Consider the following 20,113-nt stretch of genomic DNA (forward strand, 5'->3'; position numbering starts at 1 on the left):
TCTGATTAGTGCTATCATTAATCAAATTTATTTCAATTTGTGTTTGTTTGTTTGAATCATCTTGATGGTGTTGGTGCTGCTGTGGGTGTTTATGAAGGTGTTTAATGCGTTGTGCGCGGTTGTTCGATACTCGTTCCCGGTTCCTGGAGTTCCGTTGCCAGCCGCGCTCCTTTGTTCCAGTCCGGTGTTTCAGTACCGAGGGTGAGGAGCGGGGAGGAGGAGGAAGAGGAGGAGGAGGAGGTGGAGGAGGAGGGTTGCGGAGTGAAGGCGGAGCGCACACTCACAGATACGCGCGTGTGTTTCCCCTCCCTCACCGAGTGTGTGTGTGTGTGAGTGTGTGTGAGTGTGTGTGTGTGTGTGTGTGTAAAATGTGTATGAGCCTCCGTGTGGTCGGACTATACGCGCTCCGCTGCTCGCTTTTACGCAAAATCTCGGACGCTCGGACTCGAACTGTTTGATGTTCCAGGATGTGGAAATATCGGCGCGACTCTGAGCTGATCTGAACCGGGTCGGAACGCTCGCGGTTTGGATCGGATCTGAGGAGAAACTCCTGGGTTCGGATCGGGTGTGGAAGTGCGTGGAAGCTTCAGCGACGGATCAGCCGAGCGGTGAGTTTTAGGTTCCAGCACACACACACACGCACACACACACGCGGCGGGAAATTAAGGTAAAATCTTGGATGTTTTTTATATATTTATATTGTTGCGCTTTGTGGTTTTTTATTTTGGGAAAGTTGATGCGCGCTCACTGCGGGATGCGCGCATCCAAAAAAAACGCACCCAAACACAACATCAGAAACATCAGCATGCCAAGGGACGCCGTTATATCCAAGCTCCGGGATTCAACCACAGCAAATGCGTGCATTATTAGCATTCATGTTTATTTATTATTTATTTATTTTGAGCAGATGCATTTTTGCGGACGAGTTGAATCGTTTTCCAGCTGAACCACAGGGTGATCATACAGAACTATATAAGAACACATTTACCCGGATGTTTGCTGTGTTTGCTGTCTATCATATCAGTCTTATATGTTTGTTAGACCCTATATGAGGTATATTTTTATTTATTGTATTTATTTATTGTCACAAGCATGCATACTGCTCCGAACCGAGTTCCTTTCAAGCTTAGATTTGCTTCAACTGGCAACCTCGGTCATTAAAAAAAGACATCGAACTTTTTTTCCTTTCTTTGAAGATTTTGCACTGAAGCTCAGATCTGCTATAATAAGACTATATAAGCTAAAACATACCCGGATGTTTATTATTATTATGATATATAAGCTTTATATTAATATACAGTAGTTTGTTAGATGTTATACGTATATAACAGATTTTTATTTATCACTAGTACTAGTAGCTTTGATAACACACGCAAATGTCGATTATATTTGACATACCTGGCAACATACACTGTATACAAATCTGTTTTCTTGCTTTTTAATCTTCCACAAACTGATAAACTGATCTAGCATTTAAGGATTCTGTAATATAACAAGGGTTGGAATAGCGGTGTAGTTATTACAGGAATATAAATGCTAAAATAACGTTGCATTTGTTGTTATATGAAATAAAATGTGGGTATATAGCTTAAACAGCAAAACGGGACTATATTAGATTAGACTATGATTATTTAGAAGACTACATGTAATAACAAGACTGTATATACCGACAAAAGCATTAAATAGAATGTTATTTGAAATAACAGGACTGTATATAACTAGAATAGCTTTATATAGAGAGATAGCATAGAATAACAGGACTGTATATAACTAGAACAGTTTTATATATTAATTAATTGGAATAATAGGGGTGTATATAACTAGAATAGTTTTATATAAAGACACTATGGGACAGTATGACTGTATATAACTAGAACAGGTTTATATAGACATCATATGGAATAATGGGGCTGTATGTAACTAGACTACCTTTATACAGAGACAATATGGAATAATATGACTGTATATAATTAGAATAGCTTACTCTAGAGATTATTTAGAATAACAGGAGCAGTAACTGGTATATAAGGGGAATAACTTTATATAAAAAGGTTGTATGGAATAACAGGACTGCATATAACTGGAATAGCTTGGTATTAAGTATAGAGAGATTGCGCTTTGTATAGAGATCAGATTGAGTTACTGGAGTGTATATAACTGGAATAGCTCTATATAAAGATTATATGGCATAATAGGACTGTATATAACTGGAATAGCTTAAGATAAAAAGATTGTATGAAGTTACTAGACTGTATATAACTGGACTAGCATGGCTTTAAGTATGGTGAGATTAAGTATTAAGTATCGTATAGAGATTGTATGGAGTTACTGGTCTGTATATAACTGGAATAGCTTAAGATAAAAAGATTGTATGAAGTTACTAGACTGTATATAACTAGAATGGCATAGTATTAAGTATAGAGAGATTAAGTATTGTATAGAGATTATGTGGAATTACTGGACTGTATATAACCAGAATAGCTTAAAATAAAAAGATTATATGGAATAATAGGACTGTATATAATTGGAATAGCATGGCTTTAAGTATAACAAGATTAAGTATTAAGTATCGTATAGAGATAGATCGAGTTACTGGTCTGTATATAACTAAAATAGCATGATATAGAGATGATATGGACTCACTGGATGCTGATTACGGATATCGTTCTGGTTTCGTATGGTTCCGTGTTGGCGCTGTAGAATCGGGCACTAACAGGGTTCCTTCTGGGTTGGTGTGGTTGGTGGTTGGTTTAGTTGGGAGCTTTAATTTCAGCTAGAGCTTTGAGGAGCTTTTGTTCATGTTGCAGCGGTTTAAATCTTTTATAAAGAAAGAAAACGTTTGGTGATGAGGGTGAAAAAATCCTTTTAACAAAGGAAACGTACGAGTACGAGCTGATTTTATTCCTGAGCCGGAATAACAGGATGTGAATATATAAGCTGTTATACGATATATAAGCTGTTCTTATAGAAAACCAGCATGTGAACATGTTTAAATATAAAGCTTTGATAAGTTAAATACATGCTGATGAAAGCTCTGGGTTTATTCCCTGTGTTTGATACTACTGGCAACCCAGAGCACAAACTGGTTCATGTTTCTCATCTGGATGATTTTTATATCAGCTGCAGCTTAAATTAAATGATATAGAAATACGTTTTGATAGGTGGCGCTCGGGTGGCGCTCGGGTCTATTAGGCTAGCCCATCACCACTTGGATCCGGGTGCGAATGTCTACACAGAGATGACTGGCCATGTCTAAGGATGGATGTCCGAAGCCCAGGGTGCTCCTGCTTTGCGCCCAGTGTTTTCGGGTGGAACTGGATCCACTGAGACTCAGACCAGGATAAAACGTTCTATGAAAGGAAATAAAATGAACGGGATCTGATTCGATTAACCTTAAAACAGGAGGTGGGAACTTGATATGACGTCAGTTGTGACCTTTGCATGTTCAGGCTGCATGATGAAGCTCGTCCCAAAGCTCGTGAATTGATTTATAGTCTTAAACTCGTTTGTAGGGTAAATTTCTGACCATCATCGACCTCCATGCAACATTAAGATGTAGAATCAGGAGCAACCAGGGTGCCCGAGTGGCACAGCAGTAAATTAAGCTAGCCCTGTACCGCTGGGATCCAGGATCCAAATCCTCAGTGGTGAAAGGGATAATCAAGGCCTCTCAAAGGATTGGCGTCCTGTTTGGGGTGCGTTACTGCATTGCACCCACTGATTCTGTTGAAACTGGACCCACCATGACCCTGACCAGGATAAAGCACTCGCAAAACATGAAACAGATATTACTCTAGCACACCAATGTTGGGATTCTGAGCTGTTTGAACTCTGCTACCAGTCGACTGGGCGCCCCCAGCAGTCACAAACGTCCGCTGGCCTGCTGGGTGGGAAAAGACGGGACAAAAAAAGTGGGCAGGGTCTTTGAGACTGTGTAAGGACCCTGGTTAGTAGCCCGAGGCGCCTGTACAGAAGTAGAGGAACGTGGAGGTCATGTGTGACTCTCCCTGCGCAAGACCGACCTCACGTGCCGATCCACCGAAGTACGCGCAAAAGAGGGTTGAAAGGGGTTGGTGGAGCGTGCACACGTCAGAGGGAGGGCGTGTCAGGAGGATATACCCTCCTCGTACACCATCGGGGTCTCCAGGATAGGAAGAGGAACTGGCTATGACTAAACTGGGAGGTAATAAATAAGTATTTATGTCTAGGTGGGATGTGAAGCTCACTTGACTGTAGACAGTGTCACCAAATTCAGATCTTGGCTGAATACAACTGTACTTCCTAATGAGTGAAATCAAACTATGCCTGTTTATACGGGCACAGAGAAGTCACCAGATGAATCTGATCGTAATCGTTAACGCTAACGAGACACAAAGAGGCCGCCTGGACATTACAGGACGTACTTTCCAGATCGTACAGTCACGGAAACGGGCGCAGAACCTGCCGCCCGTCTGTACGGAGGGTTGTACAGGGCGACAGGACGCTCCTCGTGTTCTGACGTTGGTTAGATGAGATATGAGGAGAATCCAGCTCATGTTTGACACCGCAGGCAGCCGAGAGTTTAAAAAAATACACATTTTATTTCTTCGGGGAGGAAAGTTTGGCATGCGAGGGACGGCAAACGTAGAAAACAATAAAAACCCGATACTGATCCGGAACTGGAGGGTTATACACGTATCAACTGTAATACGGCGCTGTCTAGCGGATGGTCTGAAGTAATATAACGTAAATCATGACGCCGTGTGGGATTCGAATTGAGAATTCGAGTTTTGTCACTGTCTTAACGTAACACAACACGTCCCTTTTTTGTTTCTTTTATCCTTATGACCAAAAGTATGTGGACGCCCTTCCTTCCTAACGTTGTTTCTGTCTCATCCGTTGCTAACAGGTGTATGAAACTGATATAAGATACCTGATATGCTTTTAACATTGTGCACACAGTTTGGGGAAGTCCCCTTTCTCTTCCAGTAAGATTACGTCCCTGAGGACTAATCCGAACCCAACTCAACACTTCTGACCTTTTCTGCATGACCTCATCAACTCTATTGACTGAATAGGCACAAATTCCCACAGGTCTGGTAGCAAGGCTTTCCAAAATAGTGGATGATATTAAAGCTATAAAGGAAACAGGAAGCAACTCAATATAAATGTCTAACGGGACAGTTTCGGAACGGGAGGTCTGACAAGCTCACGTGTTGAGTATTGGCTGGTTTTTGATAGTACTGGCAACCAGATGCGAACAAAAAAACATGTTTTATTTAAGTAATATCATCTATTTAAAAGAGTTAAACCTTCCTGATGTGCTGTGATCCAGAATAACAGGACTGTAACGGTCAGAACTAAAACTTTAAAGAGAGTAGAACAGGATGTCGGATGTCCGACAGGCTCATGACCGATGGTTCAATCTGTGTGGAGTAGTGGCTGGTTTTTGATAGTACTGGCAACCAGATGCAAACAAAAAAACACGTTTTGTTTACGCAAAACATCTATTTAAAAGAGTTAAACCTTCCTGATGTGAAGTGATCCAGAATAACAGGACTGTAACGGTCAGAACTAGAACTTGAACAGGATGTCGGATGTCCGACAAGCTCATGACCGATGGTTCAATCCGTGTGGAGTAGTGGATGATTTTTGATACTCTTGGAAACCAGATGCAAAGAAAAAACACCTTTTATTTAGGCAATATCATCTTTTTAAAAGAGTTAAACCTTCCTGATGGGATGATGATCCAGAATAACAGGACTGTAACGGTCAGAACTAGAACCTGAGAGATTAGAACAGGTACAACAGGATGTCGGATGTCCGACAAGCTCATGACCAATTGTTCAGTCCGTGTGGAGTAGTGGCTGGTTTTTGATAGTCCTGGCAACCGGATGCGAACAAAAAACACATTTTATTTAAGTAATATAATCTTTTTAAAGGAGTTAAACCTTCCTGATGTGAAGTGATCCAGAATAACAGGACTGTAACGGAGAGGGTAGAACAGGTAGAACAGGATGTCGTTATTTCCGAGCTTTCATCTGAATAGACACAATTTAGTTTTTGTTATCGAGGTTTTTCCGGACATAACAGTCTCCGCTCTTGTCAGGAGGCTTTCCACAAGATATCGGAGTGTATCTGTTGGAATTTAGGTCATGTCTTTATGGACCTCGCTTTCTCTACTGGAGCACAGATCGTGCTAGAATGTAGGGATGTAACGATGCACCACAAGACAGTTAAAAATCGGTCCACGTGTGCCACGGTTCGATTCGGTTATTCATTTAAGATGAATCGATATTCACTTTAAACAGATTTTATAAAAATGAATGTATTTGTTTTGTAACAATCTGGCAACCCCAAGCTTGCAGGCTGGAGCTGGATTTCACATTGATTTCTAGTTTGTTTTGAATCGATCTCGATTCCAAGCGCTTTTAAAACCCGTTTTTTTGTTGTTATTTTGTTTATTTGACCCAACAGGCAACTTAAACGTGAATAAATATTTACTGAAACGATTTAAATGTAAGGTTTGTCGAGTCGATTTTACCGCCTGAAGCTTTTCATCCCTGTTATTTAGTCACAGCAGCTCACTGGTTTGTGCTGGAATCAGATCATTAGAGGAATTCTAATAAACAATAATAATAATAAACATTTAATATTCATGATTTATTACTGCTTTTTCCTGTCCAGGGTCGTGGTCGGTCTACAATGCAGTAACAAACCCCAGACACGGCCAATCATAGCTGTTTGTACACGCCTGACCGGCTGATAGCACAGTAAAGGATTCTGATCCTAACCTAATTTTACTGCTATTTTTATATATTTTAATATATTTAATGGATTGATTTTGTAAATGTTGTAATATTTTCATACAAATCACCCAAATGTGAAGCTTTTCAAGTCGTCATAGTCGTTTATTTAAGCTTAACGTTTCAATCATGACACATTAAGCTTGTCAAATATAAAACAATCGAAAAATGAAAGTAGAATCGTGTCATTATCTGGATGTAAAGCTAAACATAAGGAATTACTTTTATATAAAGTGACCGAATATACCTCAGTCTTGAGGCAATTGGGGTTGGGGGTTCTGCTCAGGGGTCTAACGGGGGCAGTTCGGTGGTGAACCAGCAGCCTTAGAATGCCTAAGCTCATAAAATATAAAAAAAAAACAATAGAAAATTAAAGTGGAATCGTGTAATTATCAGAATTTACAGCCAAACATTAGGAATTTATCTCAGATATTTACATTTACAGCATGTAGCAGGCGCTTATATCCAAAGCGACCGAATACAGATCAGTCTTGAGGCAATTGAGGGTTAAGGGTCCTGCTCAGGGGTCCAACAGGGCAATTCGGTGGTGAACCAGCGGCTTTAAGTATCTTAACCGCTGACCTACTGCTGCCCCTGGACCAGTCAATACTTAAGGATCAGGTATCAATACAGGTAAACATCTCAGTGGTTAAGGTGCTGCACTAGTAATCAGAAGGTTGCTGGTTCAAGTCGCCGCCAAGTTGTCACTGTTGGGCCCCTGAGCGAGAACTGGAGGATAAATGTAAGTTGTTTTTGATAAAAGCGTCTGCTAAATGCGGAAAATGTAAATATGCCAGGATTCGAACCGACAATCTTCCGATTGATAGCCTAAAGCTCAACCCACTAGACTACCACCGTCCACCCGGCTTCTACTCATATTCGATGGAACACTGATGGAACGGGATACGTCTCAGCGGCTCAGTTTGCAGCCTGGATGGCAGGCAGCTACAGGGGTTGGACAAAATAACTGAAACACCTGTCATTTTAGTGTGGGAGGTTTCATGGCTAAATTGGACCAGTCTGGTGGCCAATCTTCATTAATTGCACATTGCACCAGTAAGAGCAGAGTGTGAAGGTTCAATTAGCAGGGTAAGAGCACAGTTTTGCTCAAAATATTGCAATGCACACAACATTATGGGTGACATACCAGAGTTCAAAAGAGGACAAATTGTTGGTGCACGTCTTGCTGGCGCATCTGTGACCAAGACAGCAAGTCTTTGTGATGTATCAAGAGCCACGGTATCCAGGGTAATGTCAGCATACCACCAAGAAGGACAAACCACATCCAACAGGATTAACTGTGGACGCAAGAGGAAGCTGTCTGAAAGGGATGTTCGGGTGCTAACCCGGATTGTATCCAAAAAACATAAAACCACGGCTGCCCAAATCACGGCAGAATTAAATGTACACCTCAACTCTCCTGTTTCCACCAGAACTGTCCGTCGGGAGCTCCACAGGGTCAATATACACGGCCGGGCTGCTATAGCCAAACCTTTGGTCACTCGTGCCAATGCCAAACGTCGGTTTCAATGGTGCAAGGAGCGCAAATCTTGGGCTGTGGACAATGTGAAACATGTATTGTTCTCTGATGAGTCCACCTTTACTGTTTTCCCCACATCCGGGAGAGGTACGGTGTGGAGAAGCCCCAAAGAAGCGTACCACCCAGACTGTTGCATGCCCAGAGTGAAGCATGGGGGTGGATCAGTGATGGTTTGGGCTGCCATATCATGGCATTCCCTTGGCCCAATACTTGTGCTAGATGGGCGCGTCACTGCCAAGGACTACCGAACCATTCTGGAGGACCATGTGCATCCAATGGCGGTGCCGTGTATCAGGATGACAATGCACCAATACAGACAGCAAGACTGGTGAAAGATTGGTTTGATGAACATGAAAGTGAAGTTGAACATCTCCCATGGCCTGCACAGTCACCAGATCTAAATATTATTGAGCCACTTTGGGGTGTTTTGGAGAAGCGAGTCAGGAAACGTTTTCCTCCACCAGCATCACGTAGTGACCTGGCCACTATCCTGCAAGAAGAATGGCTTAAAATCCCTCTGACCACTGTGCAGGACTTGTATATGTCATTTCCAAGACCAATTGACGCTGTATTGGCCGCAAAAGGAGGCCCTACACCATACTAATAAATTATTGTGGTCTAAAACCAGGTGTTTCAGTTATTTTGTCCAACCCCTGTATATTTCAGCTCTATCTTGCGCTGATTTTTGATACGACTGGCAACCCGAGGCACAGAAACGCTTATTAAGAAGTTCTTTCTTGCTTTTGTGGAGCGAAGGAACGAAGAGCGAGTGCTGATCCCCCGTAAAATGAGGCGCACGGAGAAAAGAGAGGGATCGATGAAGTGTGTGTGTGTGTGTGTGTGTGTGTGTGCGTGTGTGTGTGCGTGTGTGCGTGTGTGCGTGTGTGTTCCCAAGAACAATCTATTTAAAAAAGCAAATGATTTAGAGTTGGTGAAACGGTGCAGGCCGAGAACCTCAGCAGGAAGTGCATCACACACACACACACACACACACTCGCCCTCTCACCCCCTGCCAGCCCAGATGTTCAGCTGTCCATTCAGAGTCAATCTCCTCATTGTTCCACCACAATGGACTCGCGGCCTTCCCGAGAGTCGAACCCTCGCCCACCGCGGCTACGCTTCGAATCACAAGGCCGGCGGGATTAGCGTCCAGGAACACACGCCGCTCGGCGTCCTGCCCGATTCCTCCAGCACACGCTACGGAGACCGCGATGTTCACTGTGTGTGTGTGTGTGTGTGTGTGTGGTTCATCCGCCGCCTGGTCAGACTGATAGCTGGAGACGAATCGCTTTAAATTAGAGTAGCTATACGGTCAAAAGTATCTGGACGTCTGACCATGAGCTTGTCAAGCATCCCGTGACCTCTTGTGATCTTTTCAGCTAGAACAACAACCGCTCTTCTGAGAAGCTTCTCACAAGACCTTGAAGTGTGTCTGTGGGAATTTGTGCCTGCTGGATTTGTACGGCTGGGAGCTGATCGATCAGTCGAAGTTCCGGTTCGTCCCAGAGCTGTTGAGTGGGGCTGAGGTCAGGGATCTGTGCAGGACGCCGGAGCTTCTTCATGTCTTTATAGAGTATACAGTCTAAGCAATTGAGGCTTAAGGGCCTTGCTCAAGGGCCCAACAGTGGCAACCTGGCACTTGATGGTGAGACTTGAACCGGCAACCTTCTATTTACGGGTCCAGTACATTAACCACTGGGCTACAGCTGCCCTTTAACCTGTTAGAGATTAACTCACTAATTAGAAGGGGCGTCCCAATACTTTTATCCATATTGTATAAGGGCAGTGGTAGCTCAGTGGTTAAGGTACTGGACTAGTAATCAGAAGGTTGCCGGTTCAAGCCCCACCACTGCCAAGTTGCCACTGTTGGGCCCCTTAGCAAGGCCCTTAACCCTCAATTGCTTAAAAAATCGTGTTCAGTCATAATTGTGAGTCAATTCGAATAAAAGCGTCCGCTAAATGCCAAAAATATAAATGTCGTGGAACAGTGGTCTCTTGTCAGGGTCAGGAAAAGGGAAGGGATCGGCACCCTGTCCTCTCGCTGCTTCCCGGTGGCTCTGGACCCACTGCGACCCAGGTCGGAACCAGGATAAAGTGGTCCTCCGCCGTCCTGCCGCGTGTGTTGATGCGTGACGGGTCGATACGAGCGAGTGATTAAATTAGCGCAGCAGAACAGATGCTCCTTGTTATTAGCGACATTCACCCACCAGAAAACAGAACGCCGCCCACCCGCCACTCAGCCGGCGTTAACGTCATGCTAACCCTGTGGCTAATGCTCCGAGACGCTGTAAATCACCCGCCGGCTCTGACGTTACCCAGCGTGTGTGTGTGGCGTGTGTGTGTGGCGTGTGTCTGCGGTGTGTGTTTGGTCTCTGTGTAGGTTGTCTGTCCTCGTTTTGTGTGAGATCGTACCACGGCGTTACGCTAATGTGCCTGCAGCTAGCCCGCCGCCGCGCGCTCTCCCGGCTTCATCCTTCATTAGGACTTTTTTCCTCCTGGTTTGCCGTGAGCGCGGCGTTCCGGTTCCTCTGTCTCACTCAGCGTCCCTGATTCTAGCCTTGATGTACGAGCGTTAAAAGAGTTAGCGTGCTCATACGTACCTGTTAGACAGGAACATGAAAATTATGGTGACATGTTAGTGCTACCAACCTGACCAGGCGCTCAACAGATACCATGTGACATGTGTGAGGATGATGGTTCCTCCCATTTTCACTGTAAGGTGATGATGGTGATGATGATGATGGTGATGATGGTGATGATGATGATGGTGATGATGAAGCTGATGATGGTGATAATGAAGCTGATGGTGATGATGGTGATAATGAAGCTGATGGTGATGATGATGGTGATGGTGGTGATGATGGTGATGATGGTGATGATGATGATGGTGATGATGATGATGATGATGTGATAATGAAGCTGATGGTGATGATGATGGTGGTGGTGATGATGAAGCTGATGATGGTGATAATGAAGCTGATGGTGATGATGGTGATGGTGGTGATGATGGTGATGATGATGGTGGTGATGATGATGATGGTGATAATGAAGCTGATGGTGATGATGGTGATGGTGGTGATGATGATGATGGTGATAATGAAGCTGATGGTGATGGTGATGATGATGATGATGTGATAATGAAGCTGATGGTGATGATGATGATGGTGGTGATGATGATGATGATGATGATGCTGATAATGAAGCTGATGGTGATGATGGTGATGGTGGTGATGATGATGATGGTGATAATGAAGCTGATGGTGATGGTGATGATGATGATGATGTGGATGTGATAATGAAGCTGATGGTGATGATGATGATGGTGGTGATGATGATGATGATGATGCTGATAATGAAGCTGATGGTGATGATGGTGATGATGGTGATGGTGGTGATGATGATGATGATGATGGTGATAATGAAGCTGATGGTGATGATGATGATGATGATGATGATGATGATGATGATGATGAAGATGATTCTCACTCAGTGCTGCTTGACCTTCAGCAGATCAGCTCTTACTCACTCTCACTTTCTCATTCACTCTGTCACTCTCTCGTTCTCTCTTGTTCCCATCCTCTAGCTTTCTCATCCACTCTTACTTCCTGTCTCATTCTCATTCACTTTTTTACTTTCTCACTCACTTCCACTCTCATTCCCATTCCAGGGCTCTAGAGTGCGACCAATTTGGTCGCACATGCGACCTAATTTCTCAATGGTGCGACTAAAAAAAATCTCAGGTCGCACCGGTGCGACCAGGCGTCCGAGGGAAAAAGAAAACAACAGACACACATTAGGCCAATATCATGGTCTAAACCAATCAGAGATAGTGAAGGGCGGGACAATATTGTAGCGGTGATATGTGAGCGACATTCAGCTCAGCCAATCAGAATGCAGCACCAGGTTTATACACGTGCGTTCGGACGTTCTGCAGTAAGTTTAGTTTTGTATATGAGACTCGCCGGATGTCCCCAGAATGGAAGTTCGGGTTCTGGAGCTCGGCGGTGTAAAGTGTTGTAACGCTCACTTAAGTCCTGACTAAACAGTTAAAGTGACTCGACCCTGCCGTGTGCCTTTATTCCCACACCTCCACCACCGCACAGCAAAAGACCCGCAGCATCCACACCGGACAGCGGCTAGGTGAGCCGACCCTCTACAGTAGCAAGGGGCTAATGCTAGCGGTAAAGTGCCGCGATAGTGAAAGTAAAAACACGACAATATTTTCGTTAAGTAAAATATAAAAATAACTAAAAGACCAAAATATATTACAATACATGTAGTCAAAATACACAGTGAGTGCACCGCAAGCGATTTTGGGAATCTGTGTAAAAGATCCAGTAAAGCCGATAATATAATGCACTGCATTAAAGATTACACTCTAACACACACACAAACATATACATATAATTTTAAATATACACACACATATAAATAGATATACACACATACATACACATTTACTCTATTATTTTTATAATTTTTATAAGTGTGCTATAATTAGTCTGTAATACTATAATTAACTGTAAAGAAGACAGTGGCCGGCAATAATATATTTGTGACTGGTTCTAATACATTTTGAATTGAAAGGCTGAAAAAGCCCAATGCATCTATAAAACACATTACATGCCGCGATAAATGCACTGTCCAAGTGTCCCCTCTCCCCACTGCCTTTCATTGTCAGGCAGCAGCAAACAGATCATCAGACGAAACCATGTTGACCAGATTGTTAGTTATTTCCAAGTCAATATTGCCTGTATGGACAGTGATTAAAAAAAAAAAAAAAAAAGTGAACCTGTAAAACTGCGGTGTTAAATGCGATGCGGTCGAAAATTTGGGTGCACCTAACTTTTGTGCTGGTGCACCTAAGAAAAAAAGTTAGGTGCACCAGTGCAACCAGTGCAAAACGTTAGTCTAGAGCCCTGCATTCTCTCGCTTTCTCACTCACTTTCTCATTCACATTCTCACTCTCTCACCCACTCTTGCTTTCACTCATTTTTGTTATTAGATTATTTTATTAGAGATCAGTATCAGACTCTCTCACCCTCTCTCACTTACTCTCTCACTTTCTCTCTCATTTACTTTTACACTCTCTTACTCACTCTAGCTTCCTATGTAATTCACTCTCACTTTTTCTCTCATCTACTTTCACACTTTCTCACTCACTCTCTCTTCCTCTCTCATTCCCATTCTCTCACTTTCTCACCGGCTCTTACTTTGTTATTGACTCTCTCTCTTACTCACATTTACTTTCTTATTCACTCTTTCACTCTCACTTTCTCTCATTTTTGTTATTAGATTATTTTATTAGAGGTCAGTATGTGTCAGGCTGTTACAAACTGTGCTGCTCTCAGACTCTCTCACCCTCTATCACTTTCTCTCTCATTTACTTTCACCCTCTCTCACTCTCTCTCTCTCAGTCCTCTGGTGGAGGTGGTGGACGGATCAGCAGGAGAAGCTTTAGATGGAGGCTGTGTGATGTTTAGATAATGGATGGGGGGTAGTGTGCTTTCTAGCATAGAAAAAGGAAAGTGTGTGTGTGTGTGTGTGTGTGCTGGGATCAAGAGTCTGGGCCTGGATCAATTAAACCAACCCCCCCTGGATCCACCAGTCCCTCCCCCGGTGCATGTGGCAGAATGTGGTATTGGTGTGTGTGTGTGTGTGTGTGTGTGCGCAGCTGTGAGCCAGAGGTGAGAAGAAACATTGTCACAGGAGTGTGAAAGTGTGACAGCACCGTCGGTAAACCCTACGTTTACACCACCGCCCCACCTCACAAAAAAACTGCCGCTCACTGGATGCTTCTGGTTTCAATCCTGAGGACGTCACTAATTTTAAAGACTGAACCCAGAGCATATAAATAATGTAAGTGTAAGTAAAAATACAATGTGCAGATATACAATATACTGTTTAATATAATATATAGTATACACTATATCAAACCTAGAGTATATAAACATAAATATATAATACAAATAAAACGTACACTGATGTGCGAGAATGTGCGAGCTGTGCATCTGAGAATATAGCATGAACTATAACTAAAACTAAAAATAATAATAGAAACAATCATATATAGTTTCTTATCAATGATAAATATTAGTATAACGTTATCAAGTATAAATATTAGCTTGAAATATATATACACACATACATATATATATATAACCGTTTATATAAATGATCTGATAAATAATGATTATATAAAGTATCTGATAAATGTAGATATATTTATGATACACAATAATATAGATTATTATACCTGATTTATATGTACATATGCATATTTTATACACACACACATTTATATATGTATATATAAATATATATGTGTGTGTGTGTGTGTGTTTGTATAAAAGTTTATTTTTGATTTATACACATATGTATAAGTATAAATATAAAATATCAAATAAAATAGCAGCTATATATATATATGTATATATATATATTTATATATATACATATATATGTATATATACTGTATATAACAAGCAATAATATAGACTATTTTATAAAAATATAAATATAAATATAATTATACAAGTATAAATATAAAATATCAAATATAGGTATAAATATATGTAAATTATAAGGAATAAAACAGATTATTATAATTGATTATATAAACATATATATATATATATATATATATATATTCATATATATATATATATTTTTTTTTATTATTTATTTATACATATATAAATGTATAAATATGAAATAAAATATAAGCTATATATATATATATATATATACACTGTATATATAGGTATATACATATGTGTGTGTGTATATATATACAGTGTATCACAAAAGTGAGTACACCCCTCACATTTCTGCAAATATTTCATTATATCTTTTCATGGGACAACACTATAGACATGAAACTTGGATATAACTTAGAGTAGTCAGTGTACAGCTTGTATAGCAGTGTAGATTTACTGTCTTCTGAAAATAACTCAACACACAGCCATTAATGTTTAAATAGCTGGCAACATAAGTGAGTACACCCCACAGTGAACATGTCCAAATTGTGCCCAAATGTGTCGTTGTCCCTCCCTGGTGTCATGTGTCAAGGTCCCAGGTGTAAATGGGGAGCAGGGCTGTTAAATTTGGTGTTTTGGGTACAATTCTCTCATACTGGCCACTGGATATTCAACATGGCACCTCATGGCAAAGAACTCTCTGAGGATGTGAGAAATAGAATTGTTGCTCTCCACAAAGATGGCCTGGACTATAAGAAGATTGCTAACACCCTGAAACTGAGCTACAGCATGGTGGCCAAGGTCATACAGCGGTTTTCCAGGACAGGTTCCACTCGGAACAGGGTTCGCCAGGGTCGACCAAAGAAGTTGAGTCCACGTGTTCGGCGTCATATCCAGAGGTTGGCTTTAAAAAATAGACACATGAGTGCTGCCAGCATTGCTGCAGAGGTTGAAGACGTGGGAGGTCAGCCTGTCAGTGCTCAGACCATACGCCGCACACTGCATCAACTCGGTCTGCATGGTCGTCATCCCAGAAGGAAGCTGACGCACAAGAAAGCCAGCAAACAGTTTGCTGAAAACAAGCAGTCCAAGAACATGGTTTACTGGAATGCCCTGTGGTCTGACGAGACCAAGATAAACTTGTTTGGCTCAGATGGTGTCCAGCATGTGTGGCGGCGCCCTGGTGAGAAGTACCAAGACAACTGTATCTTGCCTACAGTCAAGCATGGTGGTGGTAGCATCATGGTCTTGGTCTGCATGAGTGTTGCTGGCACTGGGGAGCTGCGGTTCATTGAGGGAAACATGAATTCCCACATGTACTGTGACATTCTGAAACAGAGCATGATCCCCTCCCTTCGAAAACTGGGCCTCATGGCAGTTTTCCAACAGGATAACGACCCCAAACACAACCTCCAAGATGACAACTGCCTTGCTGAGGAAGCTGAAGGTAAAGGTGATGGACTAAACCCAATTGAGCACCTGTGGCGCATCCTCAAGTGGAAGGTGGAGGAGTTCAAGGTGTCTAACATCCACCAGCTCCGTGATGTCATCATGGAGGAGTGGAAGAGGATTCCAGTAGCAACCTGTGCAGCTCTGATGAATTCCATGCCCAGGAGGGTTAAGGCAGTGCTGGATAATAATGGTGGTCACACAAAATATTGACACTTTGGGCACAATTTGGACATGTTCACTGTGGGGTGTACTCACTTATGTTGCCAGCCATTTAGACATTAATGGCTGTGTGTTGAGTTATTTTCAGAAGACAGTAAATCTACACTGCTATACAAGTTCTACACTGACTACTCTAAGTTATATTCAAGTTTTATTTCTATAGTGTTGTCCCATGAAAAGATATAATAAAATATTTGCAGAAATGTGAGGGGTGTACTCACTTTTGTGATACACTGTATATATATATTTCTATGTATAAATATAAATATAAACTTATATAAGTATAAATATAAAAGTAAATGTATGTTATGGATCATATTAGTGTCAATATGTGCATACATTTGAGTCAGATTTTGCGCCCTCACTGTCATGTGGTGTTATATGAACAAAAGTATTGGGACACCACAGCCACCGCAATTGCTTAACAAGTTAAATAAATCACTTATATAAAGGTAAATCACATGCTTCTGAGTTTGCGGCATCAGTTAGGGAAGGTCCTGTCCTGTTCCCGCTCTAATTTTAGCTTCATCCCAGCATTCTGGTTTGTAGAGCGTCTCTGTTAGAAGTGATTCAGCAGCGACACGGAGGATCCTGAGTGTGAATGGGACGGCTACGGCCTTAAATTAGTCCTGTATCAGCACAGCGATAAGATACTGCTGAGTCCTGAGTGTGTGTGTGTGTGTGTGTGTGTGTGTGTGTGTAACAAGTGACCACAAGTCATTCATCATCAATGTGCTCGCCACCACTCGGGTGGCGCGGCGGTTTGATGCGCTCTTGAGTATCACTCGACTGGGCGTCCACACAGGCACAAACGACTGAATGGATATCGATGAATAGTAGGACGGATCCGTGTTACACTATATGGTCAAAAGTATGTGGACACGTGACCGCGAGTTTGCTGGACAGCTAGAACAGCAGCTTTTCTTCTGACGAGGCTTCTCACAAGACTTTAATGAGTATGTCTGTGGGAATTTGTGCCCATTCAGTCAAAAGATGATGTTGTTTGTATGCCTAGGCACTGAAAGGGTGTGGTCAGTATGTTCCGGTTCATCCCAGAGCCATTGAGTGGGGCTGAGGTCAGAGCTCTGTGCAGGACACTGTACAGGAGTTTCTTGCTTTGCGCACGGACCAGGACAGGACCTTCCCTAAACTGTTTTCTATATATAATAGATTTAATACAGCTGTTAGCAAGTGATGTGGCTGAAAGGCACAAGTTCAAACATTAGAAGGGGCGCCCCAGTGCTTTGTACATAAAGTATCTGGACAGATTAGATCTTCCCTTTGTGTAGTCTTGCAGTCGACTGGACTTTTTTCATGCGGTTGAAAGCTTTGATCTCCTGCCACCGTAATGTTTCGGGAGGACGAGATGCGTCAGCTCCGATCTGGCCGTGTGTTTGGAAGAGCTCTTCCTTGTTGATGGTGGACGGGGGTGGACGGGACTCATCAGTTTGTGTCTGCAGCAATCAACCATCTGCCGCTCTGGCCTGAAGCTCGGCTAATACGGACCCGCGCATGTGGTTCGCGTTTGTTTGCGTACACACACTCGAGTGTGTGTTTACGCGAGCGTGTGTGTGTGTGTTTATGTGAGCGCGCTCGTGTTGAATCGAGGTCGGCTTCATCAGGCGCTCGGTTTTAGGGGTTTTGCGTCAGAGCTGCAGGTAAAAGCTGGAGCGCATTAAATCAAGCTGTGTTTCAACTGACGTCTGGAAGTGTGTGTTTACATAAATTGCTTGAATCAGTGTGTGTGTGTGTGTGTGTGTGTGTGTGTGTGTGAGTGTGTGTGAGTGTGTGTGTGTGTGTGTGTGCGCTCATGCTGAAATCACTCTATCGACTTGTTCTTTCAAATCTGTTTGTGCAGAATTGTTCCATTCAATTATGGAAAGGTGGCGAGAGAAGTTTCACCTCTCGTTTGTTCCTCTTGGTTGACCCACCACCCCCGCTTTTGTTTACACTTGTTTTTGTAACGTTTATATACTGTATATATTTCTATTTTTTCATATCTTTATACTTTTGAAGCTGATTCTGTCATATCTTAACGCACACAATTCTCAATCATTGATTTATTGTGTTTTAGTGCCCTCGTTCTGTGCTGAATCTTACCAGAGGCTCTACTCTCTTTAAATATTAATAGAAAATAATCTTAAATTAAAATAATAACAGTAGTGAATAAATATGGACGCGTCCCAAAAGTGGCACATTGGTAGGTAGCTCAGTGGTGAGAGCTCTGAACTGAGAGCGCTGTAGATTCGGTCGCTCAGGTGGCGCAGCGATAAAATACTTGTCGGTTCGAAAGCTGGGGTCGGACAACAGGACCTTCATGCTCAGTACATAACCTTAAAGATTTATAAGGGCAGGTGTAGCCTAGCGGTTAAGGTACCGGACTAGTAATCGAAAGGTTGCTGGTTCAAGCCCAACTACTGCCAGGGTGCCACTGTTGGGCCTTTAAACAAGGCCCTTAACCCTCAATTGCTTAGACAATATACATAATTGTCAGTCTGCTAAATGCCAAAAATGTGGAAATGTAAATAAACAGTGTATTATGTACACAATGTGGCCAAAAATATGTGGACGCACTTTCTAATTATTATTAAGTTCTGGCACACCCGTTGCTTAAAGGTGCAGAAATCGGTCTGTAGAATAAATGAAATGCTTCCAAATCATAATTTGAGGAAACACTCGAAACACTATTCGAGTCCAGATTTCGTGTAGACCAGGGGGGTCAAACTAATTTTCACCGAGGGCCACATCTGCATTACGGTGACCCTCAGAGCGCCGATTGTAACGTATCCTGCTGTGATTGCAGTCGCCTTTTAATTCTTAGACAGTTTGATGTTTTTTTTGGAGGCTAAATTCTGTGTTTGGTGTCAAAATGCAAAATTTATTCTGTATATTTATAACGTAAATCTACATTTATATCGTCCTCCTTTACCACAGACACGGCCTCATAACACAAGAGACGTACAAACTTGTTTTCACTTTCACATCTTGTATTAAATTTACTTCATTCTGCTTCAATTTTCTCTTCTTGTACATTTCGTGATTATTTGTAAATATTTCTCAGCATCACTTGTTGGAAAACCGCCTCAGTTAAATGCTCTATTGCTTATATTTTTTTAATTATACTGAAATTTTTCTAATTTTCTACATTTTTACATTTTAAAAACATTTCTATATTTTTTGCATAATATATATTTTGACTATTTTGTGGATTTTGTAACAAATGTGGCCGAGCAGTCACTAAAGCTCTTCACTGAATAAAAACTACATAAAAGGATAAAAACTATGACAAAATTAATTGACACTTTCGTCAACGAATAAAAACTAGATGAAGTTTTGTGGAAGGTAGGGACAAGTTAGAAAGAGATCCAATCATAACTACTTTAGCGTATGTGGAGAGGTGGGACAAGCCGGGTAGCCATCCAATCAGTACTAATCTTTTTAGCGGTAAGCGCACACTCGCACAGATTTGATCTAAACCCGGGAAGAGCAGACTAGCCTGTGAACTGTCTTTACTCATGGAACTAGATTAACTCCACAATGTCAACAGGAAGAAAGAGGAGAGCCGATATATGGACACATTTCTCATTTGACGTCATGAAAAACAAGACAATGTGTAAACCATGTTGGGCGACGATCTC

At 42.0% G+C, this 20,113-nt stretch overlaps 1 long non-coding RNA gene across 1 annotated transcript in view; it reads left to right on the plus strand.

Moving 5' to 3' along the window:
• Positions 1 to 422: 422 nt before the first annotated feature.
• The window catches only part of LOC134335266 (uncharacterized), a 57,434-nt gene continuing 37,743 nt past the window's right edge, over positions 423 to 20,113 (plus strand). The window contains exon 1 of the long non-coding RNA XR_010015557.1: positions 423 to 608. This is a non-coding gene — a long non-coding RNA (uncharacterized LOC134335266). The remainder of the gene's footprint in view (positions 609 to 20,113) is intronic.

This window comes from Trichomycterus rosablanca, chromosome 21 (assembly GCF_030014385.1).
Source record: "Trichomycterus rosablanca isolate fTriRos1 chromosome 21, fTriRos1.hap1, whole genome shotgun sequence".
Taxonomy (NCBI): Eukaryota; Metazoa; Chordata; class Actinopteri; order Siluriformes; family Trichomycteridae; genus Trichomycterus; species Trichomycterus rosablanca.